Source organism: Bufo gargarizans, chromosome 3 (genome assembly GCF_014858855.1).
Source record: "Bufo gargarizans isolate SCDJY-AF-19 chromosome 3, ASM1485885v1, whole genome shotgun sequence".
NCBI classification, from domain to species: domain Eukaryota; kingdom Metazoa; phylum Chordata; class Amphibia; order Anura; family Bufonidae; genus Bufo; species Bufo gargarizans.
Window position 1 is genome coordinate 106,019,854 of NC_058082.1, and position 10,640 is coordinate 106,030,493.

The window sequence follows — 10,640 nt, forward strand, 5'->3', positions numbered from 1 at the left end:
CACACCGGTTGATAGTTGGAATAAGTGAGGTACACAGATGGTATAGTGAACCAAACGTTGCTTTACTTAACAGTCCAACTTTATACATACAGATGGTAATACAGTCCTTTAGAGCACAAGCTTCACAAGCAGGCTTATTTCACAAGATGGCAGGTATTGATTATGCAAGATACTCAGAGGGTAAATCCACAATGCACTCAGAATCAGGTTGTACCTTTCCTCAGAAATAGTGTACACTGTTCTTTTAGAACTCCTGTCTGGCTTTCAATCCCAAGGCCCGGATGCCTAAATGGTGGCTTAAATCCTTGGTAAAATATATATCTTCCTCTTGTATTAAATCCTTGCTTTGCTTTCTAATGCCTCTGCCTATCAGTGTTACTTATCTTTGTGATGACACTGTCTCTGCTTGACTTGAGGGTAACGGCAGGTTTTCTCCCAGGAGGTGCTGTCCTACTACTGGGGTATCTCAACTGAGCTATCCTTAGCCTCAGGAGCTTCAGGCTGACGAGGTAACTCCTCTAATCCCCTGGAATACACTCGGTCTCCAAGCAGGCTGTACTTCATCTAGCCTCCTGGTGCAGCTAGGAACCAGGACTATCTAGCTGCATGTCAGGAGGAGGCTCTCAGCATATCCTGGGCTGGTGCCTTCTCACTTCTGTCTCCACAGACTCCTGACTATGACCTAAACCCTCCCTGTCTGGGCCTGGACATTTATACTAGGGGCTCCCTATCTCCCTCTAGTGTCTGGAATGCTAAATTACACCCCACTAGGCCTGCAAAGCATATAACAGGGAAAACCATTGCATGTAAGGCTACTTTCACACTAGCGCTTGATCGGATCCGTTCTGAACGGATCCGATCATATTAATGCAGACGGAGGCTCCGTTCAGTACGGATCCGTCTGCATTAATAACTTAGAAAAAATTTTAAGTGCGCAAGATGCCTGAGCGGATCCGTTCAGACTTTCAATGTAAAGTCAATGGGGGACGGATCCGCTTGAAGATTGAGCCATATGGTGTCATCTTCAAGCGGATCCGTTCCCATTGACTTACATTGTAAGCCTGAATGGATCCGCTCGCCTCCGCACGGCCAGGCGGACAGCTGAACGCTGCAAGCAGCGTTCAGCTGTCCGCCTGGTCGTGCGGAGGCGAGCAGAGCGGAGGCTGAACGCCGCCAGACTGATGCAGTCTTAGCGGATCCGCTCCATTCAGACTGCATCAGGGCTGGACGGAGGCGTTCGGGTCCGCTCGTGAGCTCCTTCAAACGGAGCTCACGAGCGGACCGACGAACGCTAGTGTGAAAGTAGCCTAAAACACACAATAAATTACATTAAATGCATAGATCAATACAATATCACTGTCCCTTGTGAGTAGAAGTAACACGCCACCCAATTGACCCTTGTGTAGTGCCCACTCCTACCTAGTGGGACACTACACTGGGTGAGAGAAATATCTCTGTAAATTGACAACTTTGTATAATTTTTTTTTAAAAGTTGTCATTTCAGAGATATTTCTCACACACAGTATGGGTATATGTAACTACTTCTCCTGAGTACGGCGATACCACATGTGTGACACTTTTTTGCAGCCTAGGTGCGCAAAGGGGCCCAAATTCCAATGAGTACCTTTTTAGGAGGGCATTTTTAGGCATTTGGATTCCAGACTTCTTCTCACGCTTTAGGGCCACTAAAATGCCAGGGCAGTATAAATACCCCACATGTGACCCCATTTTGGAAAGAAGACACCCCAAGGTATTCCGTTAGGGGCATGGCGAGTTCCTAGAATTTTTTTTTTTGGCACAAGTTAGCGTAAGAAAAAAAAATATATATATAATTTTCCGCTAACTTGTGCCAACAAAAAAAAATATTCTAGGAACTCGCCATGCCCCTCACGGAATACCTTGGGGTGTCTTCTTTCCAAAATGGGGTCACTTGTGGGGTATTTATACTGCCCTGGCATTTTAGGGGACCTAAAGCGTGAGAAGTCTGGAATATAAATGTCTAAAAATTTTTACATTTGGATTCCGTGAGGGGTATGGTGAGTTCATGTGAGATTTTATTTTTTGTCACAAGTTAGTGGAATATGAGACTTTGTAAGAAAAAAAAAAAAAACGATTTCCGCTAACTTGTGCCCAAAAATAAAATCTTCTATAAACTCATGACCCTCAAAAGTTATCTTTATAGCGCCGCAGAGATTTTACAGTCATCAGACAAAAAATTCTGTCACTGCGGTGGGGCGGACTGAACGCAAGTGTGCGCACAAGATCAGGCCTGATCGGGCGAACACTGCGTTTTTTTGTAGCGCCTATAAAACATGTCCTATTCTTGTCCGCAATTGCAGACAAGAAAAGGCATTTTCTATATAGTTATGGCAATGTGCGGATCCGCAAAATGCGGAAAGCACATTGCCGGTGTCCGTGTTTTGCAGATCCGCAAAACACATACGGACGTCTGAATGGAGCCTTACAGGGGGATGATTAATGACAGGGGGGTGATCAGGGGTTAATAAGTGACGGGGGGGGGGGGTGTAGTGTAGTGTGGTGCTTGGTGCTACTTACAGAGCTGCCTGTGTCCTCTGGTGGTCGATCCAAGCAAAAGGGACCACCAGAGGACCAGGTAGCAGGTATATCAGACGCTGTTAACAAAACAGCGTCTGATATACCTTTTCAAGGGTTAAAAAAAAATCGCATCTACAGCCTGCCAGCGAATGATCGCCGCTGGCAGGCTGTAGATCAACTCGTTTACCTTCCGATCCTGTGAGCGCGCGTTCACAGGAAATCTCGCGTCTCGCGAGATGATGCGTAGATGGGTTAAGGAGGAATAAACCGACCGCCCGCAGGACGCATCCCTGCGTTAGGCGGTCGGGAGCTGGTTAAAGACAATTTTTTTTAAATACATTTCTTTAAGACAAATAACACAATAGGCAGAAATCTTACTTTTGCCAATACTGCATTATTCCCAATGTAAATTGTCAATTGCAGTATTCGCTGAGTTTGTAGAAGGGGAAGGAAATTTAATTGCACCTCTGTCTTTAAGTTAAAGAAAACACGCTTGCAATTTTGCTATAACCGCTCCGTAATTTGTGTGATTGTACTAAACCCGTGACTTTTCATTTAGGAAAATCGGGAGTTTACATTAGGCCTCCATAATAAATTGTCTAGAATACAGAAGGGTTCAAAATGAAAGATCCAGGCCTTGTCCTCATAGAGCCAGAATATGGGTAATATCAGCACCAGCTATCCGGCCAGAAGTAGTAGGCCACAGTTTTCCCTGGCTTCAGAAAGGCGTAGCATATGATTGAGGGGAAAGAGGATGAGCTTGTGGAATGGATGGCTCACTCCTTCTCTCAGTCACAGCAGGATGACGTGGAGGTCACTTCTGTGCCTTTAAGCCAGGGGTCACAGCTTTCCCCTTGCCCCTACTTCTTGTAGCCCCAGAGAAGCCTTTCAGTGGCATCCTCTCTGTCTTTACTGCTCCCTCCTATCAGGGCACCTTCTTTTTTTACTAAGCATATGAGGTTGCTTCACCAGATCCTTTAGGAAAATAAAACTGGCCAGCATTCTTATTCAGAACAAGTCTGTCCTTCTTCTCCCGGTCTTCTTTGTGGAAGCCAACCTGCATCCCCAAGCTGTGCAGTGTCCTTGTCATCAACAGCTGCTTCTTCTCCTGTTCAGACTCCTCCTACTCCTTGTCCTCTGCTCTATCCTGAGACATCCATAATGTGTGGTCATGAGGAAACTATTCTCGACCAGCAGTTAGCTTATGTGCAAGCTGAACTTCTCTACCTGGATAAGTTGCGCATGGTTCAGTTTCTGCCCAACCACTTAGTTGTGGTAAATGCAGTGCACTTCTGCACCTTCACCTAAATTAAATTTTTCTGGGCTCAGGCTTGAGAGGTATGGTAGGAATTTTGACTAGTAAGTCAAGAGTACCCAGTGGCGTACATACAGGGGTCGCTGTTGCGACCGGGCCCGGCACTCCAGGGGTCCCGGCCGCCTGTGGACCCCTGGCTCCGCCCTGCTGTAGTGCTGTGTGTACCCAGGGGCCTGGCCCGCCGCCCAGTGCTCCTCGTGCCCGCCCCCCAGTGCTCCTTGTGCCCGCCCCTTTAATATACTTACCCTCCCCGGCCGCCGCTTCACTGTCCTGAGCGCATACAGCGTCAGGACGTAGTGCACGCACTATGACCTGACGCTGCACGCTGTCAGGTGACAGTGCAGCGCCGGCTGGGAAGACAGACAGAGATGCGGAGTGCGACTTCTGCCGGGGGCCTGAAGAGGAAGAGTATCCCCGTGGCGCAGAACAGGTAAGTATTGGGGCCTGGGGGAATGGGGATCACTCTGGGCTGCCGCCGCTGATTGGTGTGAGCTGATGGTGGCTGAGTGGGAGTCTTTTGGCTGATCTGATGTCTGATGGGGGCTGAGTGGGGGTCTTTGGGCTGATCTGAGGTCTGATGGGGGCTGAGTGGGGGTCTTTGGGCGGATCTGAGGTCTGATGGGGTCTTTGGGCGGATCTGAGGTCTGATGGGGGTCTTTGGGCTGATCTGAGGTCTGATGGGGCTGAGTGGGGGTCTGGTTGATCTGAGGTCTGATGGGGGCTGACTGAGGGACCTGGAGGTCTTTGGGCTAATCAGACTTTCAGCAAGTCGATTCAGCAGCTCAGGTAAGAGTTACTATCTGGCCTTGGTATGTTCTGTATATTATATGTGAGCTGGCCTGGTATAAGTTATACATCTTCTGGTATATTAAGATGTATAACTTATATCAGCTGTACACATAATAATATACCAGAGATACCCAGGTTATATCATCAGCGTGGTCCACTATATCACTATATACAAGAAGATGTTATACCGTATATCATCCTTTTGTATATCGTAATATACAGTATATATATATATATATATATATATATACAGTACAGACCAAAAGTTTGGATGGTCCCAACCCCATTTATAAGGCAAGAAATCCCACTTATTAAACCTGACAGGGCACACCTGTGAAGTGAAAACCATTTCAGGTGACTACCTCTTGAAGCTCATCAAGAGAATGCCAAGAGTGTGCAAAGCAGTAATCAAAGCAAAAGGTGGCTACTTTGAAGAACCTAGAATATGACATATTTTCAGTTGTTTCACACTTTTTTGTTATGTATATAATTCCACATGTGTTAATTCATAGTTTTGATGCCTTAAGTGTGAATCTACAATTTTCATAGTCATGAAAATAAAGAAAACTCTTTGAATGAGAAGGTGTGTCCAAACTTTTGGTCTGTACTGTATACACACACATACGCGCGGTGGGGGGTGGAGGCAGGTTGGGGGGGGGGGGGGCGTCGACGGGGAGGTTGCCCCATGGATAAGTTTCGCATCAGTTTCCCCATGGATTGTGTGTACGCCACTGAGAGTACCCCTTCTATATAAAAAATGTTTAACTTGTCAGTCCACAAATGTAGCACACTTCTGCACCTTCCCCTAAATTAAATTTTTCTGGAATGTGGCCCAACTGGTGTGCTGGGACTCTTGGCCAGGCAAGCAAGGGTAATGCTAGTATATAGAAAATTTTTCTAATTGGTCGGCAAATGTGGTGCAGTTGCGCACCTTCACCTACATGAAATTTTCCTGTGCTCTGGCCTAGGAAGTATTGTAGGACACTTGGCATGTGTGTGTCGTATCATTCTGACCCCATTACGGCATAATTTTTGGACACTTGGTTGCTGAACACAGGTCCTAAAAGTAGATGAAGATAACAAAGTTAAACAAATGAGTCAAAAATATTAGACTTGGGCCTCTTTCCCATGGGCGTGTGCGCCGCGTGGTCGTGCTGCGGCCCGCAAAATGCAGGCCGCAATGCACGAGCACAGTCCGTGGGGCAGCCGCAACGGATCACGGACCCATTCACTTGGGTCCGCGATCCGTCCGTTCTGCAAAAAGGACATGTTCTATCTTTTTGCGGAACGGAAGCACGGAACGAAACCCCACGGAAGCACTCCGCAGTGCTTCTGGTAGGGCTCCGTTCCGTGCTTCTGTTCCGCATCTCCGGAATTGCAGACCCATTGAAGTGAATGGGTCCGCATACATGATGCGAAATGCCCACGGAACAGCACCCGTGTATTGCGGATCCGCAAATGCGGTCCGAAAAACAGCAACGGGGCGCACATGCCCGTGGAAAAGAGGACTTAATTATTTATTTATTGAGGAGTGGCAAAAGTATATGAACCTTTGCTCTCAATATCATTTCCAGTCATTTTTGATTATTCCTGCACATTGACTTGGATGAATTGTATCCCAATACTCCATACAAAATAGCTTCAACTGTCTTATGTTGGTGGGTTTCCTCCCAAGAACTGCTCACCTCAGGTGCTTCCACAACATTTCTATTGGACTAAGGTCAAGACTTTGACTTAACCATTCCAAAGATTTCACTTTATTCTTTAAAGGCTCAGGGGCCCACTGCAGGATTAATCTACTCCACTGTGCACTAGTCGGAGCCTCATTTTGCTGCATGATCCACGTTCTCTTGAGACTCAGCTCATGGAACGATGGCCTGATATTTAACTTTAGAATTTGCTAGTATAATTTAGAATTCATTGTTCCATCAATGATGGCAAGCTGTCCTGGCCCAAATGCAGCAAAATGCATCCTCCAGTGACGCAGAGGATAGGTATCACATGATGGTCTTGATAGAGCTCCCCCTATATTCATTACAGTGTACAACTCTTGTATCACGTGGCTAATCTGTTATTAATGATGTATCCTACTGCTAGGCCATCAATATAAAGGTTTTGTAAATCCCTTTTAAACAAACCATCTGTATACATTGTTGTTTTAATTAAATTAGCTAACACCCATATTGGAAGAAGATCACAGTACCTTAAGGTTCATTTAGTCTTGTGTTACACTATGCCAGGCATGGCCAACCTGCGGCTATCCAGCTGTTGTAAAACTACAACTCCCACCATGCTTTGCTGAAGGCTGATAGCTGTAGTCAGTCTGAGCATGCTTGGAGTTGTAGTTTTGCAACAGCTGGAGAGCCTCAGGTTGTCCATGCCTGCACTATGCAATCATCCAGGTTATTGTTAGGAGGGAAGCACTCCTTCCTGGAAATTGTCTGCTCGGCAGTGGAGGAGACTGCTGCTATTACACGCAGCAATCTCCTCCACAGTATGGGGAGGAACGATCGCTGATGCCACCGCTTGTCCCCATACTAAATTATTGTTTGCCGGCAGCAGACTGATTACACTGCCCCATCTGCCTCTGGCTAAAGATGATTTTTAAATGCTTGCATGCTTAAAAATCTGGATTGCCAGATGAATGAGCTTTTGCTTGTTCATCGGGTAATCAGTGTAATAAAAGCCTTAGGCCCCTTTCACACGAGCGTGACGGATTAGGTCCGGATGCGTTCAGAGAAACTCGCACCATTTTGCAAGCAAGTTCAGTCGTTTTGTCTGTGATTGCGTTCAGTTTTTTCCGCGTGGGTGCAATGCGTTTTGATGTTTTTTACGTGCGTGATAAAAAAAACTAAAGGTTTGCAAACAACATCTTTTAGCAACCATCAGTGAAAAACGCATCGCACTCGCACTTGCTTGCAGATGCAATGCTTTTTTCACTGAAGCCTCATTCACTTCTATGGGGCCAGGGCTGCGTGTAAAACGCAGAATATAGAACATGCTGCGTTTTTCACGCAACGCAAAACTGATGCGTGAAAAAAAAAAATGCTCATGTACACAGACCCATGAATGGGTCAGGATTCAGTGCGGGTGCTATGCGTCACGCATTGCGCTTGTGTAAAAGAGGCCTTAGATGAGCAGCAGATTGTTGGGACTCGGAAAGGAAGCGTTCCTACCCGATAGTTGGTTGCTTGTTCAGTGGAGATGAAGCTCTGTATTTACATGCAGCGATCACCTCCATAGTATGAGGGATCGCTATGGCTCATACAGCTGCATTGCTTCTGGGCAGCATATTGCTCTTTAGATGGCACAATCTACTGCCCAGAAATAATAATTTAGGTGTCTGCATGAACAGTATCACCCGATGAACAAGTGTTTCGCTCGTTCATCGGGTGATCGAATGCACCTTTACACAATTGTCAGGAACGAGATATTGCAGGAACAATAATCTGCCTGTCTTAATCCACCTTTAGTCCAAAACTGATAACATTGTGACCAGCACTCATATCTTCAAACACTAAAGTCACTAAAAATGCTCTTTATCACGGTCACAATCAGCAAATGTAAATTCTTGTATAATCATTTAGGCTAGTTTCACACTAGTGCTTTCCAGCTACGCCACATAGACATGGTCCTCTTGTGCGTAATAAAAAATCTGGCACTAGCTGAACCTCTCTTGAACTGATCAGCGATTTCTGGTAAAGCCGGCTCCAGTAGATGACTCCATTGCTCTTACAGTCCAAAAACTTTTTCCTTGCAGATGAGCTCAGAGTGAACACCATGTTGACATGACTTTCTTTATGTAATATATATATATATATATATACACACACACACACATATATATATTTGATCATGTCTCTCCTTAAAGGGAATGTGTCATGGGAAAATGACCTATACTTTTAATCAGGTTTTTAAAAAAAATTTGGTGGTTATTTTTTATTTTCTATGTTAATATTAGATTTGAGCGAAGCGAGCTTCGGATGCTAAATCCGAAGTCGCTTCGTTGAAAACTTAGGAATAATACTGTACGGAGATTCGTCTCCGTACAGTATTAGAATGTATGGGCTCCGATTAGCCCAAGTCAGTTATTCACTTCGTTGAATAACTTCAGTAGTTGATTTTTTTAAAGTGGAAAACCACTTTAAAACTTGAAACCGAACTCGGCTTCGGTTCTGAGGTACTAGTCTGAAGTCAGAAATTAAAAACGTGTGTTGCGATCTGGTTTTAACTGGCAGAAAAAATTCCAGTGACATTTTCTTTAAATAGTGAACAAATTATTATTTTTTAGGTATCCCCCTTAACTTTTTGCCAAAAATGTAACAGGACCTCCATTTCCAGTCATACTATTAATTTACCATAAAGCATAGCTATCCGCTCATCCGCATAGCTGCCATTTCTGGGAAGCGAAACCCTGGAATGTGGATATACTGCTTTCTTATGATCAAATGTCACCAAAAAACGCCTGTTCCATTTACACTGTAAATAAAGTATACAAGTTGAACACTCCCAGCCTCTGAAATGGGAGAAAGAATATTCACATACTAGACTGATCACTGTATTTTAATTGTAGTCTTCTGTCAGTGATCCAGCACCAGCTAACTGCAGAGACTACAACCAGTTAGATGCCCTGAAATCTGTCAATGAGGAACCTGAACTCGCCAAGCTTAGTTTGTGAATGGCCTTGCAGTGAGCTTTTTTGAACCTAGGCCAATTTGCCAACTTTAACATTGCTAGTGTCCTTGGTCGCTTTTGAGGACTTTCTTGTTGCATTGTACCTATTTTGGGTGTAAAAATATTTTTCCAATAGGATCCTATTTAAAAAAATTCTATTTTTCTTCTGCACCCTGCATGTTTTCACATACATTGCAGGCAGCTCTGTACCATTCAGAGTAAAATCAGATGAGCTGTAGGCAAGGAGAGAGAGGGGGGGCTATGGTAATGTCTGATTTTGTTTGTATTGTCTGATTGTAAAGTGCTGTGGAATATTATTATTATAGCCCAAGCAGACAGACGGCTCCTCTGATGGATTTTACGCTGAACAGGACTTAGCAGTCTGCAATGTATGAGAATACATGCAAACTGCAGAATAAGGCCTAATGCACACAGCCGTGAGCGGTCCGTGGAACCACGGGCTGGATTCCTGCTGAGAGCAGGAGCGCACGGCGTCACTGGTTGCTAGGACGCCAGTGCGCTCCCTGCTGCCGGCACAGTACAGTAATACACTGGTATAGATCATACCAGTGTATTACTGTATTGCGGTGGCAGCAGGGAGCGCGCGGCGTCATAGCAACCAATGACGCCGTGCGCTCCTGCTCTCAGCAGGAATCCAGGCCGTGGTTCCACGGACCGCTCACAGCTGTGTGCATTCGGCCTAAGTCTGACAGCAGGAGACAACAAATGTATGATGTTGCTCCTGAACAGGACATTTGCATTAGAGGCTTTGAGTATTGTATGGTGACTTCAGCAACTGTACCATCTGCTATGCCAGCAGAGTCACCTTCCATCAGAAGGCGGCAGGAGACTAAGATGCCAGCATTTTTGGAGGCACGTCATTGGCATGTTAGACTAGGACAATTGAACTTACCCTTGGGCGTGAAACACGGAAGCAGGATAAATACAGATCTTTTTCCTAGCCCTCTAATTACTGCCAAGGCCAAGTGGAATGATTCATAATCTAATCTTTTATCCTCAATATTACTTGAATCATTTACCTCTTTATGGAAATTTTCCTTCTCCCATATCAAGCTGACGGCTCAGTCTCCATCCCCTCCTCCTCTCCAGAAGAATCTTCTGAGCTGATTTATACCCAAATCAAAGCAGACCTTTACTTTGGTCATAAATCAGCTTAGAAGAAGAGATGCTTGCTGCGCATGCACTGAAACTGAGGTGCACGCCACTGACACGCTACTACGGGGCAAGGAGAAAGGATGCTCATCTGCACAAAGAAGTAACCCAGCTCCAGGGGTAAATAAGACTA